At 43.6% G+C, this 25,244-nt stretch overlaps 1 protein-coding gene across 3 annotated transcripts in view; it reads left to right on the forward strand.

Annotated features, from left to right (window-relative positions):
- Positions 1 to 25,244, forward strand: part of LOC144829219 (uncharacterized) — a 464,862-nt gene that overhangs the window by 261,590 nt on the left and 178,028 nt on the right. The window lies entirely within an intron of this gene.

Raw genomic sequence — 25,244 nt, forward strand, 5'->3', positions numbered from 1 at the left:
AGAATATTTTTAGTGGATTTGAGGCCGTGGGTCGCACATTTCTTTTTCCAAGCTTCCTTTTGATATCCACCCTCTCTCCCTAACGGCCACATTGCGATGCAGGGCGCGCTACGAAATTAATTTTATTAATTTAATTGTTTACTTACCTGCAATCATCCATATTCCGGTGTTTATCACCCCCACCCTGCCCCTCCCCCGCCCCGCCTGTCTGCCCCACCGCAACTCCCTTCACGGGCCGCGGCTGGAAACGACTGCTTAGAGAAGACTAACAGGGTATTTAGCACCAATAATACTCACCCACATCTAAGGGGTGCCATGGACACAAATACGAGTAGCACTATCATATATGCAGGTTGTGAGTTAGGCAAACAATGTACATTTTGTTCAACCAGTTGTACATATCGCCCTACATGGGACAGGGAGTCAATTAATGTAACAGTGATTGTCTGTCATGTGCTCTTTGTGGGTAGTGGTGCAATGTCATACATTAGGACCGGGGTTAGATCTTCAGGTGTTTTTGTCGCTGCACCTTGCACCACAGCTCCATTATAAATATTACTGACATCAATACAAAAACAACCATGCAATATATGTATGTGAGCTGCTCTGTGTGCTGTTAAATGTTTTAATGTAACATGTTTTGGTTCCCATAGTTTTGGGAGTACTGTGATATCCATCTATTCGTGATTAATATAAGGTAGTTTTCCAAATGTTACCTGTTGCTTGTGTTTGATATTTTGTGGTGTTGGTGATTTTAGTGAAGAGGTAGCTAACAGCAAGGCTTATCATTGGTATATAGATCAATGGAATATATTGTTTATACTGATTTTTGATTGATGTTTGACTTTTGTGTGGGAACAATACAAACCTGACACTCCATAGAGAGGATAACTTTCTCTTTGTTACAGCAAACATTGCATGAACCCCACTTACTATGTTATCAGCCCTTTGACATGAGCAAAGGGCAGGGGAGCAGGGAAACTGGTGTTGTGGGATCCCTCCTACATCCCATAAACGTGAGATACGTTTTTAAAAATAAAAAAAACAAAGTTTGGTGATGTACGAACTGCTTACAAAGGATGTCGTTTTCTGTAAATGTAGATAGACCACCATACGAGTTATTGAGAAAATGATTAGACACATAAAAGCAATATTTTAATCGCCCTATGATTTACACTATGGCAATTGTAGTTTTGCCAAAGTGTGAGAGATGACGCCTAAAATAATTGAAAGTTGAAATAAAACATTTTGGTGATGGTTTAGATAATTTTGTATTTAACTAATAGAAAACCAAGAAATGGCCAATTAATTTTGAGCAGACTTTTAGATTAAATTTGAAAATTAGATGGTTTTCGGGCTGTGTGTGTGAGGGTGTCAATGTGTCTGCTTAACATGGTTGTTGGGAATGTGAATTGTTTGTGTATACTACTGAAGTGCATGACATTCATCAGGTTGATGCGTTAAATGAGGCAGTAAAATGTTGGTTTGTAATCTAGTACATTGCAAAATGCAATGTACATCTTGCAGTTATTATGTTACATTGTATTATGTTATAATAAGTTGCTGTTCATCATCGTGACACGTTATCTGTAAGGGATTTCTTGCCATACATTCAGTTAAAACTATTTTCCTCGTTTCAGTCAGAGAGTATCAGGGCTGGACTGGGAACGCAAACTGGCCTTGGCAATGAAGTCTGACAGGCTGCGCGTGTGGGGGGTGCTGGGAAGAAAAACTGTTGCTGCTTTTGGTACAGGGGTGCGATATAGCAGCACTGCTGCAAAACCGGCTCCCTGTACCAAAAAAAATGGCCCCCACCAGTCCAAAATCAGACCCCACCTTTCCGGGCCACCAGGAAAATGCCTGGTGCCCACTACGGCCAGTCCGGCCCTGGAGATTATCCATTTATCCCCCTCACGCATGGCTCCGAATCTTTAGAGGAAGGGTTATGTTTTTTCAAACAATGTCCCCCGTCAAAAAACATACACGAGTCAATGAAAATGCAAGAGTAGGCTACTTAAATGTGTTTTTACAACATTTCTTATGCAGTCTCAGAGCATACCCATGCAGAGTTGTTGAAGGCAGTCGCTGAACCATGTAACTCTTGTTTTTGCTTCAAGTAACTGCAGATTTGTGTCTGTTCGTATTTTGATAACAGGAGCTTGCAAAGCAGGGTGAAAATGTGTACAGTTTACGGACTGGTCTGGTTGCTTGATGACTCGGCATGGTCTCCGTTCACTATTTCTACCTTGCAGTAGTGAATCTCTCTAATGCAGGATGTTTTTGTTGGTTTCACCCCAGCTCTCCCAGCACTGTCAAATCACAGAATAGGTCTGGATTCTAAGCAATGATGCTGTAAGCTTTGCATGCCTCCATGCCTATTCTCCCAAACTGTCCATGGGATGGACTCTCTTAAGAGCCTATCACTTTTTATCTCTCATTTATCCTCTGTGAACAGTGTAGTCATTCTATGTTACTCTTGTGGCCCTTGGTGATGGATCGATGCCAGAGGCCCTAATTCAAGCAAGGGATATGTCTGTCGGCAGCTGTATAGAGGAGAACAACCATGACTGAGATACATTGGGGCCATCCCACTCTGGGCTCTGGTACCACTTCACCTGCTGAAATAATGGTGGTAGAGCCTGTCCTTGTGGTACCCTTCAGTGCAGGCCAAGCTTTCACCCATTGCCCCCTCTTCTCCAAAAGTCTTCTGTGTAGCACTCCTCGCCCCTTGAGTTTCCGGAGTAGGGAAAGAGCTCTTCAAACAACTGGAATTTTCATTGGGGAGCTATGGTCATGGTGTGGGCTTTGAGTGAGTTCAGGAAGAGTTGGGAGTGAAAAGGACTGAATCAGTGCATACTGTGGTATGGTTATCAGTAAGCTTGTGTTCTTTTAATGCTATTTGAGGTGGGGTGCCTCCTTCATGTTGCAGAGTTTTTAAGCGTGTTCAATGAGTGCAGGGAGAGCCTGGTTGTCATGTAGTTGTGATGTGCTTCAATTTTTTTACACCGTATCTCGAAGAGTGGCATAGCAAGGATGCCATGGGTCCTAAAGCAGGGGTGACTCCTCCGCTAGGGCGGAGGAGCGTTGCCGCACTGCTTTCTCGCAGTGCGAGAAGCAGAAACATAAAATGGTAATAACTGGAAGTTATTACCATTTTATGTTTAGTTGCGGGTAGGAGGGTGGGCAGGGCTGCTGTGCAAGCAGGGGAGGAGTGGTGTGCCCAGTCCTGAGGGTGCAGTGACTGTTTGGTCGGCCCTCTGGGGCTGCCCAAACCAGTCATGCTCACTCTGCCCTTTCTCCAAGCAGGCTGCAATGCAGCCTGCATGGAGAACATGGCCTTCCGGTAAGCCCCTGGCTGGGCAGCGTCCCCACCAATCACAACACTGCCATTGCAGCATTGTGATTGACTTAGGGTAGGGGATGGGCGGGAGGCTGCTTGCTTCCTGTTCCTGCCGCAGAGGTAGTTAAAAAAATGTATTTATATTAAATTAAACCCCCGTTCCCGCATGACCCCCGTCCCCTCCCCGCGTGGCCCCCCGTCCCCCTCCCGGCATGACCCCCCGTCCCCCTCCCCGTGCGACCCTCCATGTCCCCACTTGTGAACCATGCCGGCCTAGACAGTCTTAAATCAAGCAAAGGAAATTGACTGCCCCTTGCTTTTGGAAAGGAAAAGACAGACTCATTTGCAGTACAGCAGGTTCCTCACACCCATGGTCTCTGATGCAGCCCACCAATGATTGGGAGAATGATTGGAACTCCCATTACAAACAATCTGGCTATTCCCATTGCAGTGGTGATGCTCTTTTCAGCTAATTGAAATGATACTCCCATGATTATTGATGATTGAATCATGGAAGCATCATTTCAATGAGCTGAACAGAGCATACGTCCTTTCCACTTTTCAAAGCAAAGACCAGCAGCATGTTTCAGCAAGGAATGCTTGTGAGTGGGACGAAAACTCTCATAGATAAACGCTATACACAGAATACATTGGTGTCGCTTTCCTTTGGGAGGAATGTGCGTAGAGGTGAAGAGAGGGCGAGCGCGAGATTCACCGAGACCTGAGAGCCATAACAGAGTGTTGATGACCTTACATATATGTACCAAAGCAAATTACGAGACGGTGTGGCGCAGCGGCCAGAGCTGCTGACTCTGGAATTTGGGATCGGGGTGCGAGTCTCAGCATTGGCGTAACATCCTGTGATTCTGGGAAAATCACTTAATCTTCCCGTGCCCATGGACAACGCCTGGATACCCTCAGGGGTGATAAGCCACGCTATATAAATCTATAAACTTTAATTAACATCATGAGGTCACTCACAAATGACATCACTGATTATACCCTGAATCAACAGGTCATCGGTCATACCAAAAGGAGAAAATGAACTTAAAAGTACAATTCTTTTGTTGTCTTTTCTGTTTTTTTGCTATACATTTCATGTATATTACAATTTACTCTTTAATTTCAAGACCCTATATCTTCCGTGTTTCACATTGTTTTTTCTTGAATAAACATATCTCCTTTTTATGAGTTCAGAGAGCGATAGTGTTCTCTGAATTCATATATTTCTATAGGGGATGGAAAGCACTGCTCCTGAATCTTAGGCCCCAATCCCTCTCTCTGCCACCTGTGAGTGCACCTTCACCTAGTGTCTGTCTCCACCTCTGTGCCCTGTGCGTGCTGTCATTTCTCCTCACATTTTCAGATAAGGTACATTTCCTTCTCCTCCTCTACCAGCCGCCCAGTTCCTATGCAGTTATTCAGCAATAAACTCCTGTTTGGATGCAGGTGACATACGATGCATTTTTCTCCTAATTGCTGTTTAATGTTAAGACTCGTTTTCAATCATTTTTATATAAATTCCAATTTTCATGTTTTACTAGCTGGAAACTTTGTTTTATGTAACAATGCAAGACATTGAACTCAGGAAATGCCATTTTCCCCACTTTTTACCCATAGACTAGAGTTCACTTAAAAGGCGTTAGCCAACCCTGCAAAAGTATTCTCCACGATACATTTATGCAAAATATTACAAGGTAAGTAGCATGGTGGATACATGCCATACAGAGTTTACATTAGAAAAATTCTAGGGTAGATCCTTAGCACCCGCGCCCTCCGGCTTTTGAACATAGTGCGCTTATAGCTTTACTGGGTCGAGAACCATCAGGTGTACAGAAAATATCTAAACCGTAAAAAGACTTCTTGGGACATACTAGCCAGTAGTGATAAAATCTTCCTGGCATCCGCATCCTAATCTGGCGAGCACCAGTGGCGTAACAAAACATGAGGCCGCCCCCCTGCAAAGTACATGGGCGGCCCCCTCCAAACTCACCCAGGAGCTCTTAGGCCAGGGTACCTTGCTGAGGGTGCCCCTGGAGCTCAGGCCTCCCCCACCCTGCAGGGACCTTTGCTATGCCACTGGGGAGCACCGGCTCTCATTTATAGGGAGGGAACTTATTTCTCAGTCTTCGACCGACAGCAAGAGGCAGAAAGGCATAAACAGCAGAAAGAAGAGGTGAAGAGAAACATAGTACAAAAGAGATAATATAGGGATGCAAATAAACCTAGAGAGCGAGATTAAGAGACCAGAAGTATAGGGTGATGTGAGATTAATGCATGAGGTGGAATCATATCTTAGCAAATTTTGTGTTCAGCAACCTTTGCATGTGGCATTTCCAGAAGAAGTCTCATAAGTAAATCTTTACCCCTCATCTTATTTTATTTATTTATGTATCCTCTCTCTCTCTTTAGTCTATCTTCTCGGGAAGGAGAATGGGCCTGCGGATTATTTGAGCGGGGTGTTCCCCATGTCTGTGACCATGTGTCCGTCTCCCCTTCTCTTTCAGCAGGTTCTCTTCAGTTTCGGCCTTCCTTGGCTGGATCTCTTTGATTTGGAGGGGACGGCCATTTCCCCCCATTTTCGCAGCCTGAATCCCTCGAGGGTGGCCTAGGTGATAGAAGCTTTCTCCATCCCTTAGTCCCAGTGACTCCTGTTTGCCTTTCTCCCATTTCCCTTGATTTCCCGGGTCCTCTGGAAAATTGGGGCAGAGGTTCTGCTTGTGGTTCCGGAATTTTCTTGGAGACTGTTGTTTCCCCTTCGTCTGGTTTTGGCGGTATGTTCCCATTGGAGGATTCCCGTACACCCATCTCCCCTGATTGCTCCCCTTCTCAGCACGTCCTCTTTCCTACGCCTTCTGCTGTGGTTATGGCACTTGAGAGGTTGACCTTGTTGGCTCAGGGTTGCAAATCCCAACCATCCTAGGTAACATATCCACAGGACAGGAGCAGTGGACTAATTTATAATGATACCCATCCCACAGAATGTGATGAGAGGGCCGGAGGCTCCAGTAGCTCATGGATGTTATTAGTCCCTAGGTCAATAGGGTACCTGAAGGGTGCCCCCAGGGCCAGACTGGGAACAGCAACCAGCCCTGGCAGATTGCTGCTCGACTGGCCCTGGTAGCCGGGGGAGGGGGGGGGCGAGGGGGGGCTAACAAAAAGCACCGCTTCCGCTTTTGTTATGGGGGCTGACATTGCAGCACGGCCCACCGGGGAAATGCCTGGTGCCCGCTACAGCCAGTCCGGCCCTGGTGCCCACCATACCTAAGTGATACAGAGGCAGCAGATACCTGCGTTACACCATGGGCGTCCACAGGGGGGGCAAGGAGGGGCACTTGCCCCCCCCCCCCGAGCACCTCTCCTTGCCCCCCCTGCGCACGCCCATGTGCACAAATGCATCTTGGAGGGAGGCCTGACGCCGGGGCTCATCCTCAGGCAGGACATCATCCAACCGTCCGCCTTAATTTTAAGCATTGCAGGGAACAGAGCTGTTCCCTGCAAAAGGCCTCAGCTCCCTGATGGGGCCACCTCGCACTCCCCTGTGCACAAGAGCAGCCCCACCCGGACCATTATCATTCTATGTGGGGCTGATTGCCACATGCAGAATGGCAATGGGTCAGTCTGGGCTGGCACAGAACGTGGTGGTCTCCCCAGCCTTGGTCCAGGGCAGGGCATTCTGTCACATGGAAGTGCAAAAACGCCCATGCTGGTGCTAGGTGAGAATCCAGTTAGCCAAAGGAAGACGGTGAAAGAAGTTCAAAGGAAGGGATTATAGTTATAGTATAGTTGCCATGGTTGCTGCTTTTTTATTTTATGCAACTAACAACCATAGACAAAGCCAATAGTTCTGACTTGTTGTAGGTGTAACGTTACTTGTTCCAAGTGTAACGTTACTTGTTCCAAGTGTAACGTTACTTGTTCCAAGTGTAACGTTACTTGTTGTGTTATATATCTGGATGCAATGACAGAGGCAACAAAAATACCAGTCGGGCGGCACATTAAATTAAGCACAGATTTTTAGCTTTTGTGTTTTAAGCCACGCATTTTATTACATCAAACATCCTTTTGGAGAGACTCCCCCTAGTTTTTTCATCCCACTTAACGCTCTGGAAACAACACCATGTCAGTCGCCCCACGTCAAGGCACTGTGCATCATGCATGACTCATGCCTTCCACTTTTTCAGATTGCCTATGTGCAGGGGCATAGTGAACCCTGCTCCACCCCACCCCTTGCTTTAGGAACTACAGCAAGGGTGGAGTTCTTGATAGGTCTCATCATTAACGTGAAAAGGTGAGTGAATAAGTAAGAGAAGGGATGGGTGGATGGATGGCTGGATAGATGAGTGAAATGATAGATGGATGGATGGATGGATGAGTGAAAGGGTGGATGACGGGCAAGTGAATGGGTGGATGGATGAGTGAAATGATTGATGGATTGATGAATTGATAAGTGAAAGGGTGGATTGATGAATTGGTAAGTGAAAGGGTGAATGGATGGACGGATGAGTGAAAGGGTGGATGTAAGGCTGGATGAGTGAGTGAAAGGGTGGGTAGATGGACAAAAGGATGGATCAATGAGTGAAGGAGTGAAAGGGTGGATGGATGAGTGAAAGGATAGATGAATGATAGGTTCAATGGATGGATTCATGAGTGGATGAGTAGATGGATGGGTGGTTGGATGGATGGCTAAGTGAAAGGGGAATTGAAAGAGGAAGGGGGATGATAAATGGATGACTGAACGAGTGAATGGCTGGATGGATGAGTTAATGGATGGATGGGTGGAAGAGTGGATGGATGAGTGTATGGATGGATAGGATGAAAGGGTAGATGGATGGATGATGGATGAGTAAAAGAGTGGATTGAGGGATAGATAAGTGAAATGATGAATGGAAGGAAACGTGATGGATAGGTTTGTAAATGGATGAATATGGACATTGTTGGGCACACAGATGGAAGGACAGAATGAAAGGGTGAAAGACTGAATGATGGATGAAAGTATGATTACACACTGTAAGCCCCATTATCTTAAGCAACATTTCCTATACATTGACTTTTCCATTTATATGAGTGATTGTCTCTTTATAATATGTGTGTGTTGTAACACACTCCAAAACTCTGCCCCACATACTTGGGATGAGTAGCACTATAGAAGAAATTAAATACACATGAGAGAGGGTCTATGTGAAGATGAGGGGCGCCATTGGAGGGTGGTATCAAGGCCAGACTGGCCGGACCGGGCATCAGGTGTTTTCTCTGGGAGCTGGAAAGGTGGGGGCGGTTTTGTTACCACAAAAAGACCTGCACATTTGCTTAAAGCTGCACGTATACTGACAAACCATGAAGTGCACAATTGTCTCAACCTAATATAAACGTATTTTCACTTGTACTTTAGTGGTTGTCTATTTACTTACTTACATCAGAGAATGTTGCGCAATAGTATATGTCTGTAAACCTTACCTTTTATCCTGAATTTTCACCCTTTGTCCTGAATTTATGTCGCGAATTTTGACCCTTTGTCCTGAATTTTTACACTCACTGTCCTTTATTTGCACCCATGCCAGTTGGCTTGTTAATCTGCCCCGATGCGTTCAGCTTTTGGGATGCCAGTGGGGTAATTTTAGGGTTCAGGGCCGGTATGGGTTTTGGGGTGGCAGTGATAATTTTAGGGTTCAAGGTGGGTATGGGTTTTGAGGTGCCAGGGATAATTTTAGGGTTTTGGGCAGGTATGGGTTTTGGGGTGCCAGGGGAAATGTTAGGGTTCGGGTGGATATGGGTTTTGGGTGCCGGGGTAATTTTAGGGTTCAGGGTGGATATGGGTTTTGGGTTGCAAGGGGGGACATTTTAGGGTTCAGGGCGGGTATGGGTTTTGGGGTGCCAGGGGGACAATTTTAGGGATCAGGGAATGTATAAGGGGCCAGGGGGGTAATATTAGGGTTCATCTAATTGTTGTCCAGTTTCAAATGCAGAATTCATCACTTTTTTTTTCTCAGCTTGGCCTGAGCATTACCTGATCCTGATTGTCTCCCATTTTAGCCCCGCCCCTATTGATTAACATTAGCCACGCCCCTTTGTATGTCAGGTTAGCCCCCCCCCCCCCGGAAAAATGACTGCGGCTGCCCATGCGTTACACCTCTGCCGCAGGGCAAACCCTGCACTCGTTCCACACCACACTTACTCAGCGGACCATGGCTTGACTATAGACAACCCCTCAAAGAGTCCCACCTCGTGGCCAAACCCACACCTCACCTAGACAAGTTGTGGCACAAAGCGTTAAGTGTCCAAGTAATGGTCGAGGGTCCTCCACAAAAAATCATGATATCTCAAAACAAAGAGATGTATGGTGGAGGTGGTGGTGCAGGGGGGGGAAATAGACAAACATAAGCCACCGAGGAAGGGGTGGGTTATACATAGATCAGATAAGGGGAGTGAGAGAGAGGGGGATATGGTGCAGTCGATACCATCAGGTATTCACAGTTCAATGCTTTGAATGCTCGAGTCGTGGCATCTTTTCTCTCTCTTTCCCAAGGCTTAATGCCCCATAAATCCAGCAGGTCTGATCTCTTCCATTCCTTGCAAATTGCAGGACATTACCGTGAGAAGAAGCTATCACCTTCGCGTCGACCGAGTTACCAGCGCGGGGTCACGTGCCGCCCTGATTTGTATGGAAAGAATACAGACCCTGCGTACATTTGATTAGCTGAAAAAACCCATAAACAGCCCCTCTGCAAAACAGAGGCCATTTATGAGAGGTGTAGAGGCAAGTTAATTGAAAAACAGGTTATACGGCTTCCTTACTCAATACATCAGATAGGGAAGCATAGAGAGAGAGACGAAGAGAGAGCTGGTGACTGTGGGCAGGGGGCGGGTGGAATCTGCGGGTGAGATAGGGAGCGAGAATGATGAGGCGACTTAGCTTGGGACCTTATAGGGAGAGATTAAGAGAAAGATACGGATGAAGAGAAAGAGACCAATGAAAAGAGAGGTGAGGGGATTTCGTGGAAAGATAAGTGAGAAGAGTATATTTGTTGTGCTTTATTCTATTTAAAGGCAAGCAGGTAGATTATCAGAAGCCTTAACGTTCTGAACAGCAGTGACATATTGGCACATCTCACCATCTACTATCAAGAGGATTCAGTAAATTAAATGACTGCCTTTGGAATCTGCTGCAGGTCACAAGTTTAAAGACCGACTCAGCCTCCAACCCTCCAACCTGGTAAAATTGAAGTAATAACATTGAGTAGTTTAACCCAAGTTAAAATGGCAGAAAGGCAATTTGTGGCGCTATATGCAGCAAAGATTAATTATTTGAAAGGCCCTGCATTAACAAGTACTGGTAAAGCCAATAAGTCTCGCCTTTAGGACCCATTGGTTTTCTCTATTTTCTTAGGTGTGCTGTACACAGCATCCCCGATTCTCGCAGCAGGGCTATATAAAAAAAAGCCTATTGCGTCATTTAGAAAGTGCACGCAACACTCATGCGCAAGCATAGGAAAGGGTGTGGCTGCTTATTTCTTTCTTTTTAGTTGTTGATCCAACCTGTATCAGCAAATACTAAAAAATGTACAAGAGGTGTGAGGGCTGAAGCAACATGGGATTTCTGGAAGCAACGTGGAGGACAGGGCTGGGGGGAAGCAACTTGGAGGGAACAAATAGGCAAAATAGAAAGCAAAGTGATGGCGAGCATGGGTTTGGACAGCGGATTTCTCCGTTGGACCAAGTTGCTTTTTGCAAACCCGGTAGCTCAAGTGAAAACAGACCGCATTGTATCCCACAGCTACGCAGTGGGACGAGGTACCAGGAAGGGTTGTCCACTGTAACCAATGCGGTTTTCGATGGCACTAGACATTTTGGCTAATGTCCTGTGACCGGGCATACATGACCATGGTTTTAGGATTAATGGGGTCCATCTATTTGTCCCTAAATGCAGATTATAAGTTACTGTAACCAAAGGGGGCAGCGTCCAATGTCCAGCGGGCGATTGGAGCACTGGAGCACTTTGTGAAACTGTCGGGACTGAGGGTCAACTCAGGGCCGGCCTACGGCATGTGCAAGCTGTGCACCTGCACAGGGCCGCCAAACCCCAGGGGCCGCCACGCCAATATATATCCTTAGATACATATTTGCGTGGCGGCCCCTGGCAGGGATTTGGCGGCCTTGGGCCCCCTACCTACACTCCCTGCTCAGGGCCTCCGTGAGCCTAGAGCCGGCCCTGGTCAACTGAGAGGAGTCCTGTGCCTTTCTTCTTGAGAGTAATGCCGGGAGCCCGCAAGCCCACTTCTTTGGGGCATTCACTGAGGTGGGCATCAGACACAATAAGATATCCGGGCATCCAAATCATTCATACGCCGCAACAGCTACATGTTGTAACAGCTGTGGCTTCACTATGATCTGTAGTTGGATTCTGGCTGATGCTGCATCAGCCAGAATCCAACTACAGATCAAGATAAGAAGGGTGCGTTGATTCCAGGCAGTCAGTCACATGAAGCAAGCAACCCAGAGAAATGCAGCTGCCTGCAAGCATCTTTTCTGACCAGACCTGCACCCCCGTATAAGAATAAATCCCACGTTCACACAGGAGTTGGTCATGGTCAGGGTCTGGGTTTTGTTTGATGGATGAGGCACACTCGCTCCCAAACAAAAAGCAGCGTTGGTTGGTTTGGCATGGGTGGACCCGCCACCCACTGCACGGGCGGCATATTCATGATCATACTTAACTAAATTAACTTCTTTAAATCAATACTCTGTGTTACTGTTTTGTTGTAAAACTTAAGTTACCACCAGGTTTGTTCGTGGTGGGCCGGGCGGCCAGCCACAGTGACTGCAGTGCACTGTCTTTTAGGCTGCTGCACAGCAGTTTAACTGATTAGGCCTGCCAGGCCCTGCCTCAAGTCACCTGCAAATAAGTCTGAGAACCGAAGGAGGCATTCTCAAACAGTAGAACATCTTGAATAGATATTTTTTGGAGACTGTAAAAGATGCTAGACTCTGTAAAGTAATTTTTTTTCTCTACACTAGAGATCCCCTTGAAGGATTAGCTTGTAGGGTTAGGGTGGCAACACCCATACTCACCAGCTAGGCAGACACATGGTTACCCCTTCTTTTGTAGTAGGAATGGCAGATGGGTGAACAGAGGAGTGATTGGATGACCTGATATAGCTGAGAAAATTGGTGTTTTTGAAAGTTTGTGATGAGTGAAAAATTAATTGTGTGATTTACTTATTACATTATTTGTTTTGTATCACATTGGTTTTGTTGCCCAGCAGCCCTTTCGCTTGTATGTTGTAGGTCCCCTAGAGAAGCCTTCCAATCAATAGGCTGACTCTGAGGTAATTCTTAATGGCCTATTGCCTTTAACCCTTGTGACGGGTCGTCACTAAACAACACCAAAATGTATATATTTTTGTTTCCAGATAATATTTTTTGAAATTTGGTGAAGGTTGCTCAAGTTGGCATAATATGTGTTGATTGATATTGTATTCAGTAACCAAAAACAATTTTTATCAGTTGACCTTTGAGAATGTGACAACAGGTCATCTACAGTGCGCTTTGAGGGAGGTAAAGCCGCCATCGTACCTTAATTGCTCTTTCTGCTCCTACTTTTCTTTCCAGCCAATCACACATTACTGCATATGTAACATGATTGCAGCCAAGGTAAAGGGTCATATGTTTGAGGGGCCCATTGTATGTAGTGTGCCTGTCTTCTACTATGCAGGTAAGATATAGGGGACATTTTTGTGGCTTACATTAAGAACCCGTGACATCATTGGTACTCTAATGACACCGAATGAGAGAAACAGTAAACCCTACACTTCCTAGGTTAGTGCTCTTCACTTATACGTCCTCCAGTCTATCCATTGATCCTCCCACCCTTCCATCCATCCATTCTTTGATCGATTACCCCATCCTTTTATAATTTCAACAATCCATTAACATTCCTTTCATCCATCGGTTCACTTATTTATCAATCCTTTCACTGACCAATCCATCCTTTCAACCATCTATCTATCCATCCTTTCATCATTCAGTCAATTCAATGGCCATCCTTTCACACTTCCATCCATTTATGCTGAGAGACTTTGTTCCAACCTTCCATCCAACCTTTTGTTAATTGATCCTTTCACCCATCTGTTCAAACTTTCTTCCTTTTCACCATTTATGATTGCACCCTTCTTTGTTGTTTTCACCCTTCCTTCCACTTCTTCTTTCACCTTTCCTTCCTTCCATATTTCCTTCATTCCATATTTCTTTCCTTGTTTCCTTCCTTTCATCATTCATTTCACCTTTCACACATAGTTTTCACCCTTCCTTTCACTTCTCCTTTCCCCTTTCCTTCCTTCCGTTCATAGTTCTTTCCTTGTTCCCTTCCTTTCACCATTCATTTAACCCTACACGCTCTCCTCCTTACCAGTTTCTAGCTACCGTATTTTTTCTTTTCTCAAACAATTTTTTTCACTCTTATCTCCCCCCCTTCCCCCCCACTTACTTTGGTTTCCTGGTCATTTTTTTCTTGTTACAATTAGATTTTCATAATTTCTTTTTCTCTCTCCTTTCTTGAACTTTGCTCTTTTAACATCTCTTGACCTCCACCTTTCAGCCATGCTCTTACCAGATCCTTTTGCGAGCCTTAGTCTGCAAGCCTGCAGACATACGAGACCAGATATAAAACGAATCAATATTTAGTGGGACCCAGATTACAAGGATATTGAGTTCAGTGGCTACCCTGACTTAAACTGCAAAAGAAATTGCACGAGAATAAAATCCCTCCCACCAGTAGATAAATGTTGTATTTGATTAAAACATAAAATCCAGCAGTTGACTGGTCAAGATTTGCTGCTCTATATTGCAGTTATGATCCGTTTGGACCACCCTCCCCACCCCCACACAGGAGGTAGCTCCACTTTTAATTCTCCAGCACTGTCTCTTGTCCCTCTTTTAGCTTGGCCATCAGTGGCGTAACGAAACTTGAGGGAACCCCCCTGCAAAGTACATAGAGGGGTCCCCCTCTGGGCTCACTTGGAAGCTCTCAGACCAGGGTACTGTTGTGAGGGGGGACCCTTGGAGCTTGAGGGCCCACCCCGCACTGCAGGGGCTGTTCAGACCCTTTTTATGCCACTGTTGACCATAGTTAGATACAGGAGTGATTGAACTTCATGGGTCAGGAAGGTGGGTAAGATGAGTTATTTTAAGTAAGGTTAACACTCCTAACTATCCTTCTTTGGTATTCCTCGAGTATAACCTTCAACAATATTAACCTGTGAGTACATCTGTTTACGTTCAGGTCTTTAGCTTTATGTGTATCCTTTTTTTAAATTTTATAACCGCTTGTTACTTTATATCCACATTCTCTCATTTGCACAGATCCATCCTTTGGTTACAAAAGTGTTGCAGAAATTTTAAAAATATGTTCTTCGTTTATGATTGAACTTGAGTGTGGTGGGCCAATACAAGGCTGGTAAGTAATGTGAACCACACACACTAGTCATTGAGGCGTGAGGGGAGTGATTAATCGCTGGCTTAATTATTTATTTTCCACATAATTCTGAACTCCACACTTTTACCACTTCTAACCACTGTACATAACATGTTGTACTATTATCAAATTAATATGTAGTCAGTGTAACCACCATAAGCATGTGATCTCATCTCGTGCTGACCACAGCATGTTTCAGTGCCAAGCCTTCATCTCACTAAGCCATGGTTCCAGCTTTTAGTTAAAATGAGACACAGTTTGTGAAATGACACACAAATTAACTTGCACGCTTCAACACTTTCATGGAAAGAGCTAACCATTGGTCAGAAGGTGCAGTGGCTCCGAGGCCCAGGAGTGTGAGGGCTACCGCGCCGTAGTAATGGTTGACTTTTACTACCCAACTACGGTGTAGGTTTGCCTTGCTACCATTGCCGTGCATTGTATCCTTGGTCACTGTTCACTTTAGTAATGAAGATTAGAGTATGAGGTGTGTGAGTGTTTGCGAGTGTGAGATAGAGTGTGTCACAGAGAGAGATAGGCCAGGAGTGTCCACTGCACCTGTGGACTTTCTACTGTATCTATGCTTCAATTGTAGTTCTAACATCTCTACAACTGAACTGTCTTCAGGGACTTTGCGATGATGTTTATAATGGAAGAAGGTGGAGAGAGATAGATATGGATGGAGAGGGAAAGGGAAAAAAGACATAGGAGGAGGAAGAAAGGGGCGGAAAGAAACCAGGAACAAGGAGAAGAGCTTTTCTTGAGATGTGTCCGATACATCATCTCCCAGAACAGTTAAATAATCCATTTTCCTTCGTGGAATTATAGCAACATTTTCATTTGACCTTTTGTTTAATGGACTTCTGTTAATTATAATTTTGTTGAAATGTTCTCATCTGCAAAAAGTAATGATGGATGATGCGTGAGTGCCTGGCCTGAATATGAGGTATATAAAATGAAAGACCTACGAGTCACCTCCTGAATCATGACCCCGCGTTCTACGGGGCATAGTTCTGCGAATGTTCTCGTTCTGGAGAGCTGCAGACATTGTCACATTTCCCACCAATGAAAGGGATATTGTAATGTTTGTTTATCTGGCAAGAGAAAGATATTTAAAAAAGAGCTTCTCTACATAGCAGTAGAACCACATACAAAAGGTCATATACAGTTTGGGGGTAACATGCATTTTTAGGTCGAGCCTGGGCTGCGCATGCACTGCTCTGCAAGGGGAAACATCCATAACAACGCGGGCATTACCCCACACTGCTATTACAACGCAAGTCGTTACAACGACTTGTGCTGGAGGGTGCTGTAGGATAGGGAATAGTTTAATTTTCTATCCAACACCTTCCCTACTGTCAACGTGGGCTGGAGTTGGAATAGAAAATTAAACTATTCCACTATCCAGCGCCCCCCAACGCAAGTCGTTGTAACGAATTGCGTTGTAAAAACTGCGTTGCAATGGCATGCGGGTACAAGCCCGTGTTGTAATGCCGTACAACCCTCTGCAAGCAATGCTGTATTAAGGTTTGCACATGAAGCTCTGCCCACTCTCCGCCCAGTTTTTTCATTAGCTTGTGTCATTGTCCGTTGTAAACTGTGGCTTTTCATTAGTAAATAGGCTTAATAATCCCTCCTTAGTACCACCTTGTCTCATTTTGAAACCTCCCATAGTGACACCCCCTGGTACGTGTGTTGTTACTCGGGAGGCTTTAATTACAGCCTCCCAGAATTATTTTCTCAAAGAGCTTTGTCCTGCCTGTTCTTGCCGGCAGGAAAAGGCAGGACACGCTCTCTCCTAATGCATTTTCAATGCAATAGCTCTCGAATGTGCGAGAGTTCAAGCTACTGGCATTGTAAATGACAATGCCTTTTATTTATCTGTTTTTTTTAAAAAACACATACATAAAGGGCATTGTCATTTGCCCAAACTCTTGTAAATGTGAGACTTTTTGCATTGCAAATGCTTGTTTATTTTTATGCATGATGGATGTTGATTGGAGACAACATACAGACAAGGCGAACTATTAACAATACACAGATACACAACGTGGCATATGTACCTACTAGACATTTACATTAGGGCACAACGGGAGGGCATAGGCGTTCAAGAGTGAGTTAGAAGTAGTTGGGGCCATTTCTAAGCAGGGGGGTCCTTAAGGTAGTTTAGGTATGCGGGAAGAGAGGAGGGTGGGCACAGTTCAACTAGGAGTTGACTGCAGTCTTATGCACCTTGTAGAAAGAATGAGCAGAATCGTGAAGCAGCATAGGAAAGTTTGGGGTCAAAATGAAGATTTACGTTATTTGAGCGAAGGTTGCGAAAAGGAGCATATCCTACAACATATAAGATAGGTAACGGGGGATCGATTATTAATACCTTTGAATTCCAGAATTACTACTTTGCAGTTTGCCATGTTTTTTGCCAATAACCAGGTGATTTGGTTAGAATACTAGGATAGAGGATTGGACTTGTGAAGTTTATAAGGGGGTCCCATTTCAAAGTTTACTACTTTGCCCCCTGGAAGGAATGATTATACAAGAATATGTATAAATGAGTTCTATATTTCCCCTATCTTACTGAAACTGACATGACACTGGCTTGATTTGACTTATATCTGTATTTGTGCTGTGTTTTGTATCTATCCCTTTTTAACAAATGTATGCTTTTATGATATCAAAGTTTATATCGAAATAAAGCTTATTTTGAATTTGAATTATACAAGAAAGGCAGCAAGAAGGCTGCTGCAACACTCCCACCTCCTCAGAGTGAATAGGCACACTGTCAGACATTGCTTACTGCTCAGTGTAATGGGGCCATACTTCGAAGCAGGACCTGCTAATGTACTCTCTGGGAAGGAAAGGCAGGTAGACATCACGGCGTGCTGGCTCTGTCTAGACTGATTTTGTGCCCATGAGGGAGAACGCAGTATGTGGCAGGGTGACAACTAACAGTAGCCCTTGTACTCTAACCTATTCAGGAGAGGTGGCATTCATCTTGGATATCTGGGTATAAACACACCTCGTGGTCCATGATGTCGTTGATAGGCAATCGTGATATATATAACGTTTCTCCGTCCAGGACCTCCCTAAATGGATCTTGCATTTCCTTGCCAGGACCTAATGCTTCCAATGGATTTGTATGGATGAATATTGAGAATAAAGAAAAGTATTCAGAAAGTCGTGCTGTTGTCAAAAACAAATGTTGAACTATTTCTTGAACTCGTCTATGACTGGGGATTGTTACATTTTACTAGTGTTATCTTGTGCTGGAACAGGAAGGATTCTTAGACTGGACTAAATTGCACATGTATACATACTAGAACTAATCTTCCACAAGAGTGCATAGTGATAAAGTCAAAGTTTGAGGTAGTTATTCAAGTCATAGGGAGAAGACCTAGTGTGTCGGTATACACCCACACACGTCTGGTAATCATTTGTTGTGTGTTTACTTTTCAAGAATTACAAGTTCCACATACAAGAACAGGGAGTTGGTCGCAGACGCACAGATATTGCTAAGGTATATCCATTGCACGTCACAATTAAGCACAGAACCTTCTATAACACGTTTTTGGGATCTCTTTGTCTTGTAAGTATCCAATACATCCTGCAGGCATCCTAAATCTGTCTTTTTCTCTCATCCCATTCTCTGTCCCAGTCTCTACTACTGGCTCTCATATCCCAGTACATGTTGTCAATGGTGAGAGACAGAAAAGTGCATTGCTCCCATGTGATTGTGAGCACAAAGGATAGTGCACGATGATACACGCTTAATGGACAAACCTACTCGTCAACTCTGTTGGTTAGTTGAGAATGCAATTGGCAATTGATATAGCACGCATAGAAGAATACATACTTAGTGGAACATAAGAACATGTCAGCATTGTTTTCATGCACAGCTATATAACCTATATATGTACATGCTTACAGTCATAAAGAGTTTTTGCCTCACTGATGCACACTTGGCTAAGAGCAGATACACTTTGATTGAAACAGACTTTGGTGATTGCTCGACAACATACCTCTCAAAATTGTTATTTGTATGTTACGTTGTATATTTATGCGTACAATTAAAATAAAAATATATTTTTTCAAGTGATAAAGGGTTTGTGCGGATTGGTCAAGTCCAGCTCTCTTGGGTTCAGTGTGATACCTTTGTCCAAGGCTTTTTTAGGGATCAGTAAAATCAGTATATTGAATTATGACTTTTCTTTTGGTGCAGCTTTTAGACCCAACATTTGAGGTCCTCGTTGGCACTCTGCAAAGATGTGTGAAATATGAATCGATAGACTGGTTAGTAATCAGGCAGTCTCAATGGTTTGCTTGGACTTTTTTCTGACTGGGGGTGAATTGAGAAAGTAAAGTAATCAGGTAGATTGGATGGTTTCTTTTTTCAGGCCAGGGGACTGATGGCCGAGAACCCTGTGTTGATTGTAGAGAGTTGAGTATGCCTGAGTATAGCATTAGCTTTTGGGTAAAGAGTAGATGCTTGTTCAGAATTAGTTTCCCAACCCTTTTTAAATGAATTTAAAAATGTTGTCACTATTTTTAGCAGAACCATTACAGTCCGTAGTGCTCTGTTAAAGATAATCTACAGCCACGACTGGTCTTTCTGTATTTACCCTCGATATAGGGAATATATATTGAGCCGATACTCTTCTAAAGGCCTTACTCAATGGCCTTTTCAGCTTTACAACCCTTAAGAAAAACATTGGCTAGAAAATGCATTGATGAGTTCCAATTCTACACTTCTCACAAGCAAGAAATCTACATTGAAAATCTGTTTAGACAATTGATTACTACTAATTTTATTTACAAAAATCAGAAAATGGGCTTTTAATCATCTTGAATAGAAGCTAAGCCTAATCATAAATAAAATGACAATTATGCTTAAAAGCAAAGAAAGGAAAAGCAATACATTCATGAGCAACATGCACTATTGTCTCTGGATACATGTTGACGGTACATATGATTACAGTGATCAGTGAAAAGGGAATCTTAGTGCAACCATCATATAGACAATGTCAGAGAGTGCAATTAGGGCACACACATATACCCCTGATGCCCACCCCCCCGATCCCTTGAGACCCCACTAGGGGGCCCCGCCCCCCAGTTTCACGACCCCTGATCAGATTATTTCCAGCTGCACCAAAGAGAAGGGCGTGATGCCCCCGTTCTCGAGGACATTCCCCACTTTAGTGATGCCTATAGTGTCCCAGGCCCCTAAGCCCTGCTACTTCGACACCTCTTTCAGCCATGTCCCCTTCCATAGAGTTGTTTCTCAAAAAGGGACTTCAAGATGGATCTGAAATATTTAGGATGTCTTACTACCTTAATGACCCCCTTTTGTAATAATGCTTTAATGGAAGAAAAGGTAAAATATTTGCTGTTCACTCAGCAGCCTGGAGAAGGATTTTTAGTTACAATGAGATTAACTTGCTCTGAACCAAAATAACCAACTTTACTAATAAAACTGTGCAGAATTAGTGCAAGGAGTATTTCTGATAGAAATCAAAGCTGACCAAATCAGGGCTTCCCTTGTACAGGCCATCTGCAAGCAATCCGATGTTTGTGTAGACTATCTCCTAATTTCCAACGTCTGTATAGCGAAAAGGTTTTAACCATGTTCTTGATTTAAAAACCTGTACTTGAGGTTGTCAGCATCCTGTCTATTCTGCCGGTAGTGTGTGAATTAACTCATTAAAGTAATCCCACTTTCTATATTTGAACCCAAGAAAACCAGATATTCTCTTTCTACTCACCCACTCCCCCCTCCCCCCTCTGGCTGTTCCATCTAAAACATTTTCTTTCCTTCCACCTCATTCACCAGTGTTCCCCTCATGACAAAACCTCAGTGCCACCTTTGATGGTATTCTTTCTTTCCATAAGCATATTCTCACTGCTTCTCGAACTTCTGAATTTCAACATCACATCAACTGAAAAATACAGTCAATATTCCGATCTGTATTTTTAGCAATTTGATTGCTCCTTCAATTTACTCTATGCCTCCTTAGCTAGACTTTGGCTATTTTCCTGAAGGAATTACATTTATCAGTAAGTCAGGTATTCATCCCCTTTCCCTCCAATTTTGTCTCAGCTAATTTCCTTCAAATGCTATTTTTTGCTTTTGACATTATGGCCTGTTTTCACTGTCTAATATTAGAAAATATTCATAGTCAAATATTCACTGTCATGTGGCCGTTCTTGGTCCGAAGTACGCTTCCTCTAGATCAGAGCTTTCCAAACTCTGTGTTGGGACACGGTACTGTGTCGGTACTGTGTCGCCTGCCATGTCTGGGTGTGTTGCACGATGATGCATAGCTGCCAAGGTTTCAGATTGCCATCATGGTTCCCTCTATATTCAGCATGCACTTCAAAGGGTTCTACTGCATTCAGTAAATTCTTCACGGGAGCCTCTGAAGTGCGGCTGATGGTGATGCTGCTGCCCTTCCAAATGCATTTCTAAAGACGTGTTTTTCGTGGGGGACGTTTAAATACCTACAGGGCAGTCATTAAACAGCAGGAGACAATTCCTAGAGCTTTCTCTGCAGCCCGAGTACCGTTTGCCAAGTCCACAGACCTCTGGCTCCTCCACCTTTTGTTTTCTCCTCTGTCTGGCTGTGGTGTCACACATGCTTGTCTGAGGCCTTACAAGTCCGATGCTGGTTGGTCTCATTTCAGCAGCCTCTGCTATTTTTGCTGGCCATTCACCACTGCAGTACTTGTTAAACTTTTCTGTACTAGACTTTTGGTTCTCGTTTATAAAATGCAAATAAAATATTTGGAAACAAAAAGGAGTAAGAGTCACAGCTAGAAGTCTGTGCTGATCTTGGAGGCTGGTGCTTTTTACCTGAAATATTAGCTTTAGAAAAAAGAAGACTGAAAGGGTAACCTGATTTAGTCCTTACTAGACTGTACCTCACCTGTAACATCTGTAATTTGAGAACCCCCGAACCCCTTTAGGTGGTTTAGGCTCGCTCGCTACACTCGCTATACTTCTTTCCTGTGTCGCGAAATGATGCATGTCTAGAAAGTGTGTCACCAAGATGAAAAGTTTGGAAAGCTGTGCTCTAGATCAACTAGCTCTTCCCACACGGTTGTTCTTGGTTCATCTACTATCTTCCCCTGAACACCTTCTACTGAGCTGCCTTTCTTAAATACCCCAATTTCTGCAATTCACTGTATCCCATTCTGTTTGTTCAATCCCTATCATCAGTTTTCACATTGTGACAAAAAATCCTCTCTGTGATTTCCAGATTTATACTTTCAGTCATTTACTCAGGCCTATGCCTACTCTTTTATTTGTCAACATGTGACCATGAATTTTACACATCACTCCTTTTACACCATCTATTGCTATTTCTTCCACATTTTAGCTAGAAAAGTGAAACTGAAACTGATACCAGTTTATTTCAGTATGGTGGGATTGTAGATTGTTCTGATGTGATGCCTCAAAAATGGAGTGTCATGGTAAAAGATGGGAATCACTGGCCATTGATGAAGGGGACATATTAGCGTGGTGAAATGGGTAGCCTCTAAATTCTATATTTAAAGTGTGAACATTATCTCATATAAGACTTCCATCAAAGACAGTATGAATTTGGCTGCACCATTTCCTTGTGATTCCAGTCATCAGAGAACGTCATTAGATTTCTATTTTCTTTATCACAGCTTAAGGATCATAAGGCTGATCCCATTTTTCTGTGTCTTTTTACTCTCAAACAATTTGGGGGCATATTATCAAGAACGGCGCTAAAAATTATCGCCGCTTTAGCAGCAGGAAACTGCCGCTAAAGCGGCGATAATGGGCTTGATAATATGCTCTTGTGAATTCCCATAGCAGCCCAGGTTCTGGTGTTAACCTGGGCTGCTATGGGAATTCACAAGGGCATATTATCAAGCCCATTATCGACGCTTTAGCAGCAGTTTCCTGCCGCTAAACCGGCGATAATTTTATCGCCGTTCTTGATAATATGCCCCTAAGTCTTTTCTGCTTTGGCGTTTGTGATTGGTTCATAACTAAATCTGAAAGCGTCTGAAAGTAAATCCAGAAGATGCGTAGCTACAGATTGTGGCTTCCCTAGATATCAGGGCTGGACTGGCCGTAGTGGGCACTGGGCTTTTTACCCCGGGAGGAAGGAAGGGTGGGGCATGGGTTTGTAGCAGTGAGGGATGGTTTTGTTACTGGGGGCCGGTTTTGCAGTAGGTGCTGCAATATAGTCCCCTCTAACAAAAGCAGCAGTGCTTCACACTTGTACCCCCCTCACTCCCTTCCTACCCCAGGAGACTGGTCCGACAAAATTGCCAGGGCTGGTTGGGGTTCCCAGTCCAGCCTGATATCTAGTCATGAAGATTTTAGAAGAGATCTACAAATAGTTATTCTGATGTCTGGCCTTCGAATCTTTTCAGTCATTGTTATAACTTTCTAAATATTCTCTTGTACCTTACCTCTGGTTAAATGTCAACCCTTCTGAGACCGTTTATCTCTGCCTACAGTAATGTGCCTTGGAGTATCTTAGTGAGTAATACATATTAGCACTTTTCTTTGAAATATTGATATTGCAGTGAATTAATCTTTGTTGTTGTTAGGACAGAACATATTCTGTTTGTAGAAGTATTGTTAATAGCACTAATATAGGATTGTGGTTTGCCTCACTTTTTTATCTTGCTACAAAATATTGGGCATGTTCTTAGAGGAGAGAATTGGTTAATATTGTGTTTGTGAGACAAAACAAGTGTTCATTTCTGATTTTCTGTAGATTCTCATTACAAAAGGTTAATTAAACAGTGAATTTGTAAAGATGTAGTTAAAGAAATACTGAAAAGGCTATTTCACCTGTTTGGGTGGCTACGTCATTTGGAAGAATGGCGATTTATGTGCTAAACTCAATGTAAATGTTTGGAAAGCACCTGTAACCAAATATAATCACAGGATCATCATATTAAGGGTATAATAGTTACTTTTCCACCTTGATTTTTAAGTATTACTGACATTGATTGGTTGGTTGAGTCTGGTTGAGGCTTTACCTTTTCCACTTTCAGGGCTTTCTTGCACAAGAAGATGAATTCATGGCTCCTTGTAAGATCGCTTCTGCTGTTTTGACTGTTGTATTTGGTCAAAGTGTTGAGAAATAATCACCATGGGCCTGATTTCCAAAGGTAAACTTACACTTTTGTGTAAGTTTACTATATTTTTTCTAATCACAAACTCCGATTTAATAATAAGTGTACGACGTGGATGCTCCGCAGTTGGGGTGTAGAATTCCGCACATAAAAAGATAGGCCTGACCTATCTTTTTATGTGCAGAGTTCTCCGCCCTGACTGTGGAATCTCCGCAGTGGTGAACTTACTATTAACTTGGAGTTTGTGAATAGCAAAAAAATAGTAGCCTTAACCACACGTGTAAGCTTACCTTTGTGAATCAGGCCTTCAGTTTCTTGCTTTTAATCCAGGGGTTCCAAGAAGTTGTGCAGCTAAATAGCAAAGTGAAATGTATTTTATAAAATGGTTCTACGACATTGAATGTTTGTATAGTGCCTAGTCACTTTGTCACTTGTATACCAAATGCTGTATGAAGGCACAATAAGAGAGAATATCATATTATGCTATGGGGTGTATATAGCACCAAAACCTCAAGGCATTATTTTACTTTGCCATGCTTGTAAGGGTTGGGGATTTCTCTCTGAGGAATGGAGGGTTCTCATTTTCTCCACAAATTTTTGTTGAGTGTGTTCTCTTTTCATGATCATTGATGTGTGTTTCATGTATGTGTGTAGTGTCTGTATGGCATGAACCTAAGCAGAGGCAAACGAGCATGGTACAGGCCCAAAGGCAAAAATAATACAAACATAAACATTTTCATTGGAGGAGGGGCTTTGCTGAGCCATGCGCGTGGACGGGGGCAATTTAAGTCAAGCAGTGTACTGTGCTTTGAAAAGGTAAGTCTTCAGCCCTTTCCTGAGTTGTTTGAAGGATGGAACGATACAATTGGAAACTGGGATATCCCTTCAGACCTATGTATGTAGATGGAGTGGACCTGTTTCTTGTTTTTCTCTTTTTTGCACCTCTTTGTCGCCAGTCTGGTGTCATGGCTGTGGGTGAGCCATAAGCCACCAGATATGCTGAGCTTGTTAGCCAAATATTTAGATGGGCCAATAGTGCTGCTTTTGTAGATTACTTTTTACACAATTGAATACAGGGCAGTAGAATGCCACTAAGATGGAGGAGATAAGGTCTTTAGACTGAAGTGAGTGAATGAGCTCACTTCTACTGCTGATTTCAATATTCTGAGTACTGTGTTAATAAAAACCTCAGTGGTCTGTCATTTGTGATGTTGAATGTGTTTCTTCAAGTTCTTTAGGAATTGCCCATACAGTATTTTCTGCACAGTTGTGAATTGTTTATGGTAATTCTGGCTGCCACTTGAAGTCAGTCCG

The sequence above is a fragment of the Lissotriton helveticus genome, chromosome 1_1 (assembly GCF_964261635.1).
Source record: "Lissotriton helveticus chromosome 1_1, aLisHel1.1, whole genome shotgun sequence".
Lineage (NCBI taxonomy): Eukaryota > Metazoa > Chordata > Amphibia > Caudata > Salamandridae > Lissotriton > Lissotriton helveticus.